The sequence below is a fragment of the Bos mutus genome, chromosome 15 (genome assembly GCF_027580195.1).
Source record: "Bos mutus isolate GX-2022 chromosome 15, NWIPB_WYAK_1.1, whole genome shotgun sequence".
In the NCBI taxonomy this organism is placed as follows: Eukaryota; Metazoa; Chordata; class Mammalia; order Artiodactyla; family Bovidae; genus Bos; species Bos mutus.
This window is the reverse complement of record NC_091631.1, coordinates 36,958,729-36,974,743: the sequence shown is the minus strand read 5'-3', so window position 1 is coordinate 36,974,743 and position 16,015 is coordinate 36,958,729. Positions and strand designations below refer to the sequence as shown.

General features: G+C 37.5%; 1 protein-coding gene and 1 long non-coding RNA gene across 2 annotated transcripts in view; one reads left to right on the top strand and one right to left on the bottom strand.

The window, feature by feature from the left end:
• The window catches only part of LOC138991003 (uncharacterized), a 50,070-nt gene that overhangs the window by 2,038 nt on the left and 32,017 nt on the right, over positions 1 to 16,015 (bottom strand). The gene's annotated exons all lie outside the window — the stretch shown is intronic.
• Positions 1 to 16,015, top strand: part of SBF2 (SET binding factor 2) — a 498,680-nt gene that overhangs the window by 467,010 nt on the left and 15,655 nt on the right. The gene's annotated exons all lie outside the window — the stretch shown is intronic.

Here is a 16,015-nt window from a genome sequence, read left to right as displayed (position 1 = left end):
TCAGCACTACATTTCATGATTCTTTCTAGGTAATCCTTGAACCTTTTCGAGGCCTCTGCTTTTGTGTTCTAACAAACCATCTACAGACTTCCTTGATAGCATCTATACACTAGCATCCATCTATTAATAAATGCATATTGCCTTCTACTGAGAATTCTTGGGAGCAGGGTCTGTATCATATTAGTCTTCATATCCCTAATATCTAATTATAATTTCAGTCTCTGGAGTGTAGTACACCCTCAGTACATAAGTACAACGAATGAATACATGAAAATTGGAATGACCACCTGGTTCAGCCTTATTCAGGCCCTCGTTACCCTTCATCAGGACCATCTCAGATATCCTAAGTACAATTGCTAGTAAAATCTTCTGAATGCTCAGATATGATACTGTTATCCTCTTTTACAAAAATCTTTAAAGCAGACAGAAACTTTCAGTGGCTCTGTGTCATAAAGAATTACTCACAACCAACTTGAATATAATACTGTCAAAAATCACTTGAAAGGTTTTTAAGGCTCCTTACTGGATGTCTGTGTTGTCTCAGTAAGTACTCTCAACCAGTTTTACCCCTGCATTGAAATAATATCACTGTTTATTCACTTGAATACTAGATGAAGCAACTGTCTTTTAATGTCTTTGGCATATAAAAATGTGTATCTTTAACAATTAAAGTCACAGTCTTCATAATGTGGTGTTCACACTTAAAGAACATGTAGGGATTAAAAAAGCACAATAGAAAAAAAATCAATAAAACCAAGTGCTGGTTCTTTGAAAGGGTAAACAAAATCGACAAACTTCTGGCCTGGCTCACCAAAAAGAGAGAAAACCCCTCAAAAAAAACAAAATAAGAAATGAAAAAGGAGAAATCTCAGCTGATACCACAGAAATACAAAGACCATAAGCGAATACTATGAACAATTATATGCCAACAAATTTGACAAGCTAAGAAAAAAATGAACAACTTCTAGAAACATTGTTGTTGTTTTTAGTCACTAAGTCTTGTCTGACTCATTTTGCAACCCCATGGACTGTAGCCCACCAGGCTCCCCTGTCCATGGGGTTTCCCAGGCAAGAATACTGAAGTGGGTTGCCACTTCCTTCTCCAGGAGATCTTTTTGACCTAGGGATCAAACCTGTGTCTCCTGTATTCTTTACCATAGACCCACCAGGGAAGCCCTCTAGAAGCATAAAACTCACCAAAATTGAATCAAGAAGAAATAGATAATTTGAACAGAATGGTCACTAGAAGTGAAAGAACCTGTAATTAAAAAAAAAAAAAAACTCCCTACATACAAAAGTCTAGGACAAGATGGCTTCACAGGTGAATTCTACCAAATATACAAAAAACTTATACTGATTTCTTCTGAAACTCTTACAAAAGTTTGAAGAGGAGGGAACAGTCCCAAAGACATTATGTGAAGCCACCATTAGTTACCCTGATACCACTAAAAAAGAAAATTACAGGTCAATATCTTTGGTGAATATAGATGTAGAAATTCTCAACAAATGTTAGCAAACTGGATCCAACAACACAGAGAAAAAAAGATGATACACCTTCTTCATTTGAGATTCATCCCAAGCTTACAAAAATGGTTCAACATATGCAAATCAGTGTGACGCATCACATTACAAAGACAATCAAAAACCACATGATCATCTCAGTAGATGCAGAGAAACCATTTGGCAAAATTCAACATCCATTCATGATAAAAACTTTTACTGAAGTGAGTTACAGTGGACATATCGCAACATAATAAAAGCTATTTATGACAAACCCATAGCCAATATAATACTCAACAGTGAAAAGCTAAAATCTGGAACAAGGATGCCCACTCACACTCTTATTCAACATAGTATTGGAAGTCCTAGCCACAGCAATCATACAAGAAAAATAAAAGGTATCCAAATTGAAAGGAAGAGGTAAAATTGTCACTATATGCAGATGATGTGGTACTATGTATAGAAAACACTACAGACACCATACAAAAACTACTAGATCTAATAAATTCAGCAAAGTAGCAGGATACAAGACTAACATTCAGAAATTGGTTGTATTTCTTTACACTAACAATAAATATCAGAAAGGTAGTGTAAAAAATAATTTTTTAAACTGCACCCCCTCAAAAAAAAAAAAAAATACTAGGAATTAACCAAAGGAGATGAAAGACTTATACACTGAGAACTGTAAAATATTAATAAAGGAAATTTAAAGAGGCTTCACAGAAATAGAAAGATATCCTGTGCTCTTGAATTGGAAGAATTAATATTGTTTAAATGGCAGTACTACTCAAAGCAATCTACAAAAGTAATACAATCCCTATCAAATTACCCATGACATTTTTCACAGAACTAGAATAAGTAATCCTAAAATTTGTGTGGAATCATAAAAGATCTAGAATTGCCAAAGTAATTCTGAGGGGAAAAAGACAAAGTAGGAAGCCTAACTGTCTCAGATTTCAGATAATACTACAAAGCTACATTAATAAAAATTGTGATATTGGTACAAAAACAGACATATAGATCAATGGAATAGAATAGAGAGCCCAGGAATAAATCCACACACCTACCTACCGTCAGTTAATCTTTGACAAAGGAAGCACGCTGCATGTAAATCAGTGGAGTTAGAACACACCCTTATACCATACACAAAAATAAACTCAAAATGGCTTAAAGATTTAACCATAACACCATAAAAATCCTAGAAGAGAGCATTGACAAAACATTCTCTGACATAAACTGTACTGTTGTTTTCTTAGGTCAGTCTCTCAAGTCAATAGAAATAAAAATAAACAAATGCGACCTAATCAAACTTACAAGCTTTTGCACAGCAAAGGAAACCATAAAAAAAAAAAAAAAGGCAGGGGGGAGGGCAACCTACTGAATGGGAGAAAATATTTGCAAATGATGTGAACAACAGGGTTTAATCTCCACAATATACAAACAGCTCATATGACTCAACAACAAAAATAAACAGCCCAATGGAAAAATGGGCAGAAGACTTTAATAGACATATTTCTTCAAAGAAGATATACAGATGGCCAGTAGGCACATGAAAAGATGCTCAACATTGCTAATCATTAGAGAAATGCAAATCAAAACTGAAATGAGATAACCACCTTCACCCATCACACCAGCCACCATTAAAGTCCCCAAATGACAAATGGTGGCGAGGGTGTGGAGAAAAGGGGACTTTCCTGCACTGTTGGTGGAAGTGCAAGTTGGTGCAGCCACTGTGGAAACAATGTAGAAGTTCATCAGAAACCTAAAACCAGAATTAGCATATGATCAGTAATCCCACTTCTGGGCATATACCTGGGCAAAACTATAATTCAAGAAGATACATGCACCCCTAAATTCATAGCAGCACAATCCACAATAGCCAGGACATGGAAACAACCTAAATGTGAATGGATAGGAGTTGGTGATGGACAGGGAGGCCTGGCGTGCTGCGATTCATGGGGTCGCAAAGAGTCGGACACGACTGAGCGACTGATCTGATCTGAAAGATGTGGTTCATACATACAATGAAATACTACTTAGCCATAAAAAAGAATGAAATAATGCCATTTACAGCAACATGGATGCAACTAGAGATTATACTAAGCATGTCAGCAAGAGAAAGACAGGTACCATGTGGTGTCACTTATGTGTGAAATCTGAAATACGGCACAAATGAGCTTATCTACAAGACAGAAATAGACTCAGTCATAGAAATAAAACTTGCGGTTGCAAGGAAGGTGTGGGGAGGAAGAAGGGTAGATTGAGAGTTTGGAATTGGTCAGTGCAAACTATTACATTTAGAATGAATAAATGGCAAAGTCCTATCGTATATAGCACAGGAAACTATATTCAGTCTCCCAGGATAAAACGTAATGGAAAAGGATATTTTTTAAAAATATACTTCAATGAGAGGAGTGGCAGGTAAAGTCACTCATGCAGACTTTTTAAAATAAGAATTAAAGTGAACCCATGTCAAGTTTTGGGGGGTTGTTTTGTTTGTTTTTTTTTTTGGCCACACTACACAGCTTGCAGGAATCTTAGTCCCCTGACCAGGGGTGAACCCAGGCCCTCAGCACTGACAGTGCAGAGTCCTAACCACTGAGCCACCAGGGCATTCCCCCATCAAGCTTTTCTTACATAAGAATTACACTGAGAATAGGCCGTTTGTTTATAAGCTTCTTTAAGATATTATCCATAGGCATTTGAAAATATCCATATTTTTGTTTTCACATTTTTATCCTAAAATTAATTTTTTTCAGCTAAAATGAAAGTTTGTAATGGTTCCTTTTTTGCAACATGTTGAAGTGACATCCTCAGATTTCACAGCATGAAATAAAGTTTAAAATAAGTAAGTTTAGGGACTTGCCTGGTGGCCCAGTGGCTAAAACTCTGCATTCACAATGCAGGGGGCCTGGGTTCTATCCCTGGTTGGGGAACTAGATCCCACATGCCACAACTAAGACCCAATGCAGCCAAATAAATATTTAAAAATAAAATAAGTAAATTTAACTTCTGCTTCCACAATAAGGGATTAAGACTCTAAAGACAGCTCTCCCCCGCCCCCACCACCAAAGCATAATTGTAAACTTAGACATGGGGAAAGGAAACATTTCAACAAATGGTAATGGAATAACTGGATATCTGTATAGAAAACTATGAACCCCGAATTCTTACATCATTCACAGAAATTTGCCTGAAATGGATCATTGACCTAAATTGCTAAAGGAAATTTTTCAAGTAGAAAATAAATGATAAAAGAAGGAATCTTGGGATATCAGGAAGGAAAAAAAGAACAACAAAGTAAAATGTGGGTAAAGAATTGATGCTTTTGAACTGTGGTGTTGGAGAAGACTCTTGAGAGTCCCTTGGACTTCAAGGAGATCCAACCAGTCCATTTTGAAGATCAGCCCTGGGATTTCTTTGGAGGGGATGATGCTGAAGCTGAAACTCCAGTGCTTTGGCCACCTCATGCGAAGAGTTGACTCACTGGAAAAGACTCTGATGCTGGGAGGGATTGGGGGCAGGAGGAGAAGGGGACGACAGAGGATGAGATGGCTGGATGGCATCACTGACTCAATGGATGTGAGTCTGAGTGAACTCTGGGGGTTGGTGATGGACAGGGAGGCCTGGCGTGCTGCAATTCATGGGGTCGCAAAGAGTCGGACACGACTGAGTGACTGAACTGAACTGAAACACAATATACTTTTCTCTTGAGTTCCCTAAGTTATTCTTGAAGCAAAAATTATAACACTATTTGATGTTCCCAATATAGGTAGAGGAAATAGTTAAGGCAACTGGAAATGGAGGAGCACAAAGGGATGTGAAGGCAAGTAAGGTTTCTACACTTCACTGAAGCTGGTAAAATACCAACACCGGTTGACCATAACAATATATGTAGTGTAATATCTAGAACAACCACTACAAAAGCTATATAAGGATATACTCTCAAAAACACTATAGAAAAGTCAAAATGGAATTCTAAAAAATGTTCAAGTAATCCATATAAGGCAGGAAAATAAACAAAGGGAAAAAAAATATAGAACTGAAGACAAAACGTAAAGTGACAGACTTCAGCCTTAACACATCAATAATTGCATTAAATGGAGACAGTCTAAACATAACATGACCTAACACATGCTTTTTATAGGAAACTCAGCTCAAATATGAAAGTATCATTATAGAAGTTTTATTTATAATAGCCAGAAATTGCAGGGGAGAGGGGACGAAATGTCTTAAAATAGGTAAATGGCTAAACAGACTGTGGTACATCCACACCACAGAATACTGCTCAGCAATAAAAAGGGGTGAGCTGCTGATAACAGGCAACAATATGAATGGATCTCAAGAGCATGATGTTGAGTAAGCAGTCTCAAATGGTCACACACTATGATTCCGTTAGCATAACATTTTCAAAAATGACAAAATTATAGAGATTAATTATTGATTGTGAGGGTGTGGAGATAGTGGGGAGAAGAGAATAGGTATGACTATAAAAGGGTATCATGAAAAACCATTATCCATCAGCTGGTGAACAGATGAACTGAGTCTGGTATATGCTCACAGTGGAATATTAATCAGCAAGCAAAGGGAATGAAATAATACAACATGGACGTGTCAAAAGCATGGTCCATGAAAAAAGAGAAATCTCATCACAAGGAGAATTTGGTTTTCTTCTTATTTTCTCTGTATGAGATGGTAGATGTGAGCTAAATACATTGTGGTGATCATTTCATGATGTATCTAAGTCAAACAACCACGCTCTGTGCCTTAAACCTTTACAGTGATGTGTACCAACTATTTCTCATTAAAACCAGGGAGAAAAATAGGTTAAAAAGACTACGGACTACACACTCTTATTCTTAGAGGATATCCTACAAAAGGCAAAATAGTGGTTGAAAAATAGATCGGTGGTCGCCTGGAACCGGCGGTCAGGGCAGGGAGTCAGCTCCCAAAGGGCATGAGCAAGCTTCAGAGGGTGAGGGAACTATTCTGCATCCTCATCGTGGTGGCGGTTACACCACCACAATTACACAAACGTGTGACCAAAACGAGTCAACCTGTATGCTTAAAATAGGAAAATTTTACTATATTTAAAGTGTACTTCAATGAACCTGAAAAAAAAATATTTTAAATAGTAACTCCAACCTGTCAGTAAACTGGAGTTCTAAAAAAAGACAACAACTGCTCTCTAGTTTCTCTAAAGAAAAACTTGGCCAGTGGGATACCCAGAGCAATCTTATAAACCTGGCTGCCTGCTTTCTGGAAGTTCGGCAGGAAATAGGCCCAGGGAAATCCCAGTGAAGTATGCAGGTTTTTACTTTTTCCATACATTGTCAGTCTCATCATTAATATACTTGTGCACAGGTGTCCCCAAGTCCAGAACTTACCAAGTTTGGTTTTTCAAGACAACAAACCTCTAGTCTCTTGCCTGCAAGAAGGTAGTCACATGACTTCATGGGGTAGGAAAGGACCCTGGAAGTCTTGGCACTGCCTCTCTAGACTTACAACTGTTCTTATTTTTAGCCCCGATTTCACCCCTTTATGGACTTTCCTGGTGGCTCAGACAGTAAGAATCTGCCTGCAATGCAGGAGACCCGGGTTCAATCCCTGGATCAGGAAGATCTCCTGGAGAAGGGAATGACAACCCTCTCCAGTATTCTTGCCTGGAGAATTCCGTGGAAAAAGGAGCCTCGTGAGCTACAATCCATGGGGTAGCAAAGAGTCCAACACGACTGAGCAACCCTATAAAGGGGGTAACACTTACCCCTTTATAGCACTTGGGCTTCTGAGACTTTTTGGGTTTACAGAGCAAACTCTTACTTTTCAAATCATTTTCATCCTACAGGCATTCTAATATAGCTTCTTATCTTCTGTCATTTTCTGCTATTCTTAAATTTTCCATCTTTCAGAATTTTCTTGATCTTCTCCTATCTCCTGCTCCCTTTCTCCCCACCTCCTTTTCGACTTTGTACCTTTTAAAAATCCCTTTTCTTTACTTGAGGGAGAGTTGCTAGGGGATGTGTCTGTGTGGCTGAACTTGGCTTCAGTTAAACACACTATTAAAGGTGTTAAACACCCACATTCACCTTGCAGAGCTCTGCATACCTAAATATTCGCGTCAGCAAAAGAATCCACTCACAAGCAGAGTCATGGAGTATTCTCATATAAGACACACTGTCCTCACAGATGGGAATATCATTGTGTCCCAAGTATAATAATAATTACTTGAAATGTAATGCTTGTATTTTATTGTTGGGGTGGGATGAGTTGAACGGAAGCATGGTGGAAAGTAACCTGTGTTCTGCAAGTACCTCTTTCGTGGGGTAACCAAACCAACTCAACATAAACGAAAATGAAGTATGAGTTACATCTGTTACCTTTAGAATTCATTACAGCAGATGCTCAAACTGTGTATTGTTAAGTTAGATAAAGTAACATGGGGCATATGTTTAATTTTTGGAACTTTCTTATTTTACACAAGAGTTAAAATGCAAATATTCTGTATAAACCAGTCAGTTCTGAAATTGAAAACAAAAGTTGACTTAATGAAAGCTCAATTACTTGCAGGTGAGTGCTTCACAGGATCCAAAGACCCTTTAGCATGATTTCAAATCTGGTTGTACCATGTTTTAAAAAAAAAAAACAATTAAAATATAAATTTTTAAAAATTTGTCTGAACCCTCAACTTAGTACCCTAACATAATTACCTGAGTGCAGGCAAGTCATGGCAAAGTGAGTATATGACATTAATTGCAGTATTTAAAGAATGTTTGGCTGTGATAGTTTTGGTGAAGTAGATTATTTTGTGCTGAAAGGGATTATATATTCATTCAAAAACAGGGGACTGTAGTTAACAGATAGTGCTTTTGATTCTTGCTGACTTAATTATATGGTAGTGTTTCCTCATCTCTTACATACTGGTTTTAGGCATTAGAAAATGCCTTCTTGGAATACCTTTCAAGTGAACACTAACGCTCTACATGACTCTCCTTTGCCAGACAGTTCGAATTAGTGCTATCCTCAGTCTCTCAGGAGCACAAAACAGAGCCAGGCCCAAGAACATTTTAAAAAATAAGTGCAAAATTATGCAGCAGCAAGCGAAACTTTCCCAGGTGGAATGTGTCCACTGCTTATTAACCGTTTGTAACACACTGGATGCCAAAAGGCCGTATGCTTAGACTTGCCCATTAGTGCTAATAGAGTTACAAAGAAAACAGATGAAGCACTGGTCTTAAATTAGAACTGCCTCATCATATAAAAAGCCATTGTTTACGCCAGTATATCCAGGTGTCAGATGAATTATAAATGCTGGATCACTGTTTCATAATAGCAACATCTGGCAGATTTTTTTGTTGCTTCTAAAAGAAATTGGCTTAGCTCTGATGATATCATTACAGGATGCTTCCTTTTCTTAAAATAGTTGAACCAAACTTAGAAGGAAAACACATCCAAAAAATTTGTTTTAATTACCTAAAATTTCTTTCTAAAAGTAAGGGGGAAAAATACGTAAAGTATGAATTTGAAAACATGGCATGTCGGAAAGCATCTCCTTTATTCCAGCATTAGATTAAATCTTTGAGTGCATCTTAGGACTTTCTCATTATTTCCTACTTGGAGAAAAACAAGTAACAGTTATAACTTTGCCTTTGAAGTTTATTGTTTGTAAATTGACTCACTCTGTCTGACTTTATGATAGGATTCTCCTCACAGTTATCACATGCCAGCACTATGCTAGGTCCTATTCCAAAGAGAAAAGCTATTTGCCTTTCAGAGATGTGAGCTTTCCCTTGAGTACATATTTGAGCAGCTAAGCTGCCCCCTCACATAGGTCAGTTACTCTAAAATGTATCCATGAGTATTGGCAAAATAACTGCATTTAATGGATTCATGGTATATTCAAGAGTTTCTAGTGTCTGCCTGCTTCCCAGTCAACTCAAAACTGGCATACTCTAAGCTGTTTTATCACAAAGCAATTGCACGTTAAAAGCTTTTAATGTTTGAGCCCATAAAGTACGTTTGAGTTTGCATATTAGTCTCATTTACTAATTTTTGATCTTTAACAAATTATTTAACCTCTTTGTACTTCAGTTTCTTTATATATGTTTATATATATATATATCTCAGAAGGATTAAAAATCTTATGTGAAATGATTGGTACAGAAGGTATACAGTTAATGTTTGTTAAATCTTAATCTGTGAAATAACAAAAACTAGTATTAGCTACCTGTTTTTTCTAGGGTGTGTCTAGTATACTCATAATTTTTAAAATGTTGATACCATTAAATACAGGTTCTCTTGTAGCTTAATATTTGTAATTCCTGAAATAAAATCCAATTTTAACGTATTATATTTTATTCCCAAAATGTTGATTTTTCCTGGGATTTGAGTCATAGCTTATTTTTATGAGTCTTTAAATTTTACAAAGTACTTAATGGCATATGGGCAAAAAGTAAAACCCTATAAATTCATATTTCTCCAGATTCCATTTCATATTCTCTTCTTATAAATAAGTGAAATTGGCAGGTTTTAGTACTTAATGAAAAATAAAACCAAAAATACCTCAAACAGCTTAGTCCTAATATTTTAAATCTGTATATATTTTTTCTCTTTATCAAGATAAATACAAAATTGTTTTGAACAACAGAATCCAGATGATGATTGAAAGAGGCCTAAAACTCTATTCATCAGCATATTTGGGGAAATGCTCACATAGAATTAATTTATAGCCTGAGATGCCTATCATTCCCAGTTCTGCATAATACAGTACAGCTAAATTTATTTGAAGCAGACTTGCCTTTAGGCAAGTCATAGCCAACAATAAAGAAAACTAATGAAACCAAAAGCTTTTCTTTGAAAAGATCAGTAAAATTAATAAACCTCTAGCCAGACTGAAAGGAAAAAAAAACACAAATTACCAGTATTAGCAATGAAGAAGATGACATCCCTACAGATTCTATAGATAGTAAAGGCAGCATAAGGGAATATTGTGAACAATTTTGCATCAGTAAAATTAAAAATTTAGTTCAAATGGACAGATTCTTTGAAAGACACAAACTATCCCACTCACTCGAGAACAGATATATAACCTGAATAGGCCTGTGTCTAGTAAAGAAATTGAAATTGTAGTCAAAACCTTTCCACGTAGAAAGATGGCTTCAGGCCTCAGTGACTTAACTGGCAAATTCTACCAAGTATTTAAGGAAGTAAAATTCGTTCCATCATGCCCTACTCTTTGTGACCCCATGGACTATATAGTCCATGGAACTCTCCAGTCCAGAATACTGGAGTAGGTAGCCTTTCCCTTCTCCAGGGATCTTCCCAACCCAGGGGTCGAACCCAGGTCCTCCTGGATTGCAGGCAGATCCTTTACCAGCTGAGCCACAAGGGAAGCCAAGAATTCTGGAATGGGTAGCCTATTCTTTCTCCAGTGGATCTTTCCAACTGGGAATTGAACCAGGGTCTCCTGCATTGCAGGCAGATTCCTTACCAACTGAGCTAACAGAGAAGCCAGGGAAGAAATAATAGCAATTCTACAAAAACTCTTCCAGAAAATTTAAGCAAAAAGCCACTCAGTGTATGAGGCCAGCATTACCTTGGTCTGACAAAGAAAAATGGAAACTATAGATCAGTATCTCTGATGGTCATAGATTCAAATTTTCTAAACAGAATTTCAGCAAATCAAATTCAACAATATATTTTAAAAGTGACATACCATGGTCTGCTGCTGCTACTGCTAAGTCGCTTCAGTCGTGTCCGACTCTGTGCGACCCCATAGACTGCAGCCCACCAGGCTTCCCTGTCCCTGAGATTCTCCAGGCAAGAACACTGGAGTGGGTTGCCATTTCCTTCTCCAGTGCAGGAAAGTGAAAAGTGAAAGGGAAGTTGCTCAGTCGTGTCCGACTCTTCGTGACCCCATGGACTGCAGCCCACCAGGCTCCTCCATCCATGGATTTTCCAGGCAAGAGTACTGGAGTGGAGTGCCATTGCCTTCTCTGATGCCATGGTCAAATGGGGTTTATTCTAGGAATGCAGTCAGTTTCACACTTGAAATCAATTAGTGTAACTCACCATATTAAGGAACTAGGACTTCCCTAGTGGTCCAGTGATTGAGAATCTGCCTGCTAGTGCAGGGCACACAAGTTCCATCTCTGGTCTGGGGAGATCCCACATGCCAAAGGGCAACTAAGCCAGTGCACCACAACTCCTGAGCCCATGTTGCAGAGTCTGAGTGCCACAGCTACTAAAGCCTGCAAGCCTAGACCCCATGCTCTACAAGAGAAGCCACCACGATGAGAAGCCTGCATACTGCAACAAGAGTAGCCCCCACTCACCGTAACCAGAGAAAGCCTGTGCACAGCAACGAAGACCCAGTGCAGCTAAAAAACTTATTAAGGGACTAAAAAAAACAAAAAACAAACCCATACAATCATTTCAATAGATGCAGAGAAAAAGCTGACAAAATATAAAATCCCTTCCTTATGAAAATTCTCAGAAATTCTCTTAAACTATAAACAGTATCAAAAACAAAAAAAACCCACAGCTAATATCATACTTAATAGTGAAAGATTGAATGCTTTCCTCCTAAGATGAGGAACAAGATGTGAATGCCTGCTTCACCACTTCTATTCAACATTGTACTAAACTTAATAGCCATGCAGTAAGGCGAGAAAATAATAATAAAGACACCCACGTTAGAAAGGAAGAAGTAAAACTAGCTTTATTCGCAAACAACGTGATTATCTATGGACTCTACCTCCAAAAAAAGAAAAATGATACTAAAATAAATGAGTTTAGCAAAGCTGCAGAATACACGCTCAATATACAAAAATCAATGTTAGCAATAAACCATAGGAAAATTGAAATTTAAAAATACTGCTATTTACCACAGTATCAAAAAAATGAAAGAAATCTAGCAAAATACATTAACGACCTAAACACAAACTATAAAATATTACTAAGAGAAAACAAAAGAAAATATTTACTAAATAAATCAAGAAATACCTGTTGTTCATGGACCAGAAAACTTGATGTTAAAATATCAGTTTCCCCAAATTAAAGATTCAATGTAATCATAATAAAACTCCTAGGATGCTACTTTGTAGAAACTGGCAAACTTAATTCAATTAAATCCATATGGAAAGGCAAAGGATCTAGAATAGCCAAAACAACTTTGAAAAAGAACAAAATTGGGGGACTAACATTATCTGATTTTATTATAATGCTGTAGTAATCAAAACAGGATAATTGGTATAAAGACAAATAGATCAATGTAACAGAATAGACAGTCCAGAAATAGTTCCATATATATATATGATATATGGACAACTGATTTTTTACAAAGATGCAAAACTAATAGGTAAATATATCACTTATTTGTGGAATCGAAAATATGATAACAATAACATACTCACAAAACAGAAACCAATTCACAGACACAGAAAAAAAAAAATTATGATTTCCAGAGGGGAAAGGGGGTGGGGTAGGGATAAGTTAGGAGTCTGGGATTAGCAAACTACTGTATATAAAATAGTTAAGCCACAAGGCCCCACTGTATAGCACAGGGAACTATATTCAATGTCTTGTAATAAACCATAATGGAAAAGAATATGAAAGAGAATATATGTGTGTGTGTGTGTATGAATATATATATGATGTATGTGTATGTGAAAGGTGCTCAGTCGTGTCCAACTCTTTGTGACCCCATGAACTATACAGTCTTTGGAATTTTCTAGGCCAGAATACTGGAGTGGGTAGCCTTTCCCTTCTCCAGGGGATCTTCCCAACCCAGGGATTGAACCCTGGCTTCCCGCATTGCAGGTAGCTTCTTTACCAGCTGAGCCACCAGGAAAGCCCATACATATATATGTACACACATACATATATGTGTGTGTGTCTATACAGATAAATAATCACTTCGCCACGCGCCAGAAACTAATGCAACATGGTAAATCAGCTACACTTCAACAAAAATTTTTCAATAAAACAATGTCTAAACAATAGGTAGAAAAGAGTCTTTTCAACAAATGGTATCAGACAATTGGATTTTGGACAATTGGACAATTGGATCCAGATGCAAAATGGAAAATGGGTCATTTCTTTTGACCCATACCTTGCATCCAAATAAAAGTTAATTCCAAAGGGGTCATAATACTCTACTTCTAGAAGAAAACATGGGAAGAAATCCTTGTGATCTTGGGTTATGAGACAAGGATATCTTAGATTCAACACCAAAAGCATCATCCATAAAAGGAAAAAATAAATTAGATAAATTCAGCCAATTCAGTTCAGTCACTCAGTTGTGTCTGACTCTTTGCAACCCCATGAATCGCAGCACACCAGGCCTCCCTTAGATAAATTAGACTTTGTCAAAGTTAAAAACTTTTGTTTTTCAAAATCACTGTTAATAAAATGAAAAGACATCACAGAGTGGGAGAAAACATTTGCAAATCATGTATCTGCTAGAGGACTTATATCTAGTATATATAAAGGATTCTCAAAACTCAGTATTTAAGAAACAACCAACCTATTTTTTAAAATAGCATAACATTTATACTGACTTCAAAAATATACAGATGGAAAATTAGCAAATGAAAAGATACTTTTATCATTTGTCATTAGGAAATGTAAATTAAAATCATTACTACGTAGCTATTTAACTACTATATTCCTATTTTAATGACTAAAATTTAAAAACTGACTGCCTGGAGTGTTGACAAGGATGTAGAGGAACTGGAATTTTTTAACACTGCTGGCGGGAATATAAAATTATACCATTGAGAAAACAGTTTGACCATTTCTTTAAAAGTTCAACATACCTATCTAGTATATGACTCATCTTTCCATCCCTAGGCAGTTACACAAGAGAAACGAAGGCTTTATGCCCACAAAAAGACTCATACATAACTGTTCACAGCAACATTATATGTAATAACCTCAAATCTAGAAGCAACCATCCACCTGTCCATCCACAGGTGAATGAATAAACAAACTGTGGTATATCCATGTAGTAGAATACTATCTAGCTATAGAAAGAAATTTACTACTGAAAACCCAACAACGTGGATGCGTCTTAAATAATTATGCTTAGTGAAGGAAGGCACATACACAAAAAGGGTACACATTTCTGATTCCGTTTATATAAAGTTCTTATTGCTCACTTGCTAAGTTGTGTCCTACTCTTCTGCGACCGCATGGACTGTAGCCCGCCAGGCTCCTCAGTCCATGGGATTATCCAGGCAAGAATACTGGAGTGGGTTGCCATTTCCTTCTCCAGGGAATGTTCCCAGCGTAGGGAGTGAACCCCCATCTCCTTCATTGACAGGCGGATTCTTTACCACAGAGCCACCAGGGAAGCCCTATAATAAAGTTTAAGCAGGTACAAATTAACCCATAGTGACAAAAAGCAAATCAGTCATTGCTTGCAGAGGAGGGTGCAGGAAACTTTGGGGAGTTATGGTTGGTAGGTTCACTGTATTGATGGTGGCAATGGCTTCACAGGTGTATGGAGATGTTAGAATGTAGCATATTCTACACTTTTAAGTATATGCAGCTTATCATATGTCAATTATACCTCATTAAAATAAAAAAAAAAAGTGGCCAACAAACCTCTAAACTCTCACTCGTTCCCTGTAGTATGTCCTTAGAGGACGTCTCTGCCCTTGATCCCATTTCCTCTATCACAGCGATACTTAACGGGAGGAGGAGAAGGCCTGTGTGTGTCCTGTGCCTTGTGGAGAGCACTGTGGTGGGGTACGGGAGGAGAGTCCGGGTGTCCTGTTGACAAGGGGAGGGGAGCCGATTAACTGGACAAACTCGGTTTCTGGGATGTAGGACTAAATGGAGAGAGTATTTACTAGAAGTCTAAGCACGAGATTTTTGTCTTGTATTCACAATCAGGTCTTAATTTTTCATTATAGTCAAAAGACATTTCAGAAAATTCCTTGAGTTTCTTAATATCAGATTCCAAACGTAGCTAGGCATTAATCAACTGGCATTCAGGTCACTTTTATTTTTTTTTTTCCATCGAAGAAATTTTTACATGCTTGTTGCTTAAAACTGTTGCTACCAAGTAAAAGAACCAAGTTGTTCAGCATCTTCTCTTCCACTTCCAACAGACCTGATAATTAACCCCAGTATGGGGACAGACTTTTTCACTCCAAGCAGTTAGCAACTGCAGGTGCCTTCATGGCCACACGGACACAGACACCATGGTGCCCCCAAGCGCTCACACCTGGGTGTTTTCTAAGCAGCAGTTCCAGTTCGAGCAGGGCGAGCGCCAGCAGCCTTGAAGAAGTGTCTAGTCTTACTGTCGTTAATTGTAGAGTGCAGGGTTTGTGGTGAGGTCAGTCACTCAGCACAGTGGTCTGTGAGAGCATTTTTCCACTTGTAGAGGAGCTTTCCTTCTAGTCCTAGCGGCTGATCTCCCTGAGTGCCTGTAAGTTCAACTTAAGGTCATATTCATTATCATTTCCATTCTACTTTACCTCAGAAGTGGGTCATTAAGATCATATTCCTA